Genomic DNA, 970 nt, shown 5'->3' on the forward strand with positions numbered 1-970 from the left:
AACGGTATCTCTGCTCCTGTTGGGGTCATAAAGTTCAAATCAAACCACTGACTGGTAAAGAATTAGCAATATTTCAAACTCAATGAACAAAAATACACAAATAAGCAACAGAGAAAAATGAAATGACCAGAAAGGATTGCTGCACAGTTCATGAACTGATGTAATCACCTGCTGACTGTTGCTGCAAAGTTAGCTCACCAGTGCAATCAAATGCTTTCTGCTGCAACATGCCAGTTTAAGAGCAGCTGCTGCTGCGATGGCTCGGTGAGGTCAGCTGCTAAAATGTCACCACATGGGAGTTTTGGCAGGGATTGCTGCAAAGTTAAATCAGTCAATTGTTGCAAAATCAAATGTTTTCTTAGATCAGAAACTAGTTTTATTGATGATCATAAACTAAATTTGTCTGCATTGTTTTATAGGACTAAATTAGAGTACAGAGAATATGGATTTGATTTTGGCTTCATGTTGAAGTGAACTGATTGGTTTCTCTGTGGACCTGATTGAACTGACTGTTTTTATAACAGCATCCCGTTTCCATCTGTATCGGCTCTTTGCACCTGCGGCGTTGACGTCACGTCTCCAGGAGCCAATGCGGCTCACTTGTTTCCGCTTTGAGTTACCATGACAACTAGAAAAGACTGAGTCGAATTTCAAATGCAAAAAAAGCAAAATTATGAACATTGTTGTCTTCCTAATATAAAGGGCTTTTAAGTTTTCATTAATTTCCAAACGATCCTGAATTAAGATGGCGGCTTGTAAATATCCGTCGCTACCAGTTGAAGCTAACGCTAACAGCAAAGTTTGCAGCCTTCGCTTCAGTCCGATCAGCTTCTTCAGCCTAAAACTACCGGATGGTGAATAAAGGATCCCGAGTTATTTCCATGGAGTCACTTCTGTATTCAGCCTGAAACAGTTTATGGGAACCAGAGAGCCGAGCCACTGATCCGCCTGAACATCCTGCTGTAAACAC

General features: G+C 40.9%; 1 protein-coding gene and 1 long non-coding RNA gene across 3 annotated transcripts in view; one reads left to right on the forward strand and one right to left on the reverse strand.

The window, feature by feature from the left end:
• Positions 1-970, forward strand: part of gsg1l2a (gsg1-like 2a) — an 8860-nt gene that overhangs the window by 3386 nt on the left and 4504 nt on the right. The window lies entirely within an intron of this gene.
• The window catches only part of LOC108165973 (uncharacterized), a 5235-nt gene that overhangs the window by 1669 nt on the left and 2596 nt on the right, over positions 1-970 (reverse strand). The gene's annotated exons all lie outside the window — the stretch shown is intronic.

The sequence above is a fragment of the Poecilia reticulata genome, unplaced genomic scaffold (assembly GCF_000633615.1).
Source record: "Poecilia reticulata strain Guanapo unplaced genomic scaffold, Guppy_female_1.0+MT scaffold_259, whole genome shotgun sequence".
In the NCBI taxonomy this organism is placed as follows: Eukaryota; Metazoa; Chordata; class Actinopteri; order Cyprinodontiformes; family Poeciliidae; genus Poecilia; species Poecilia reticulata.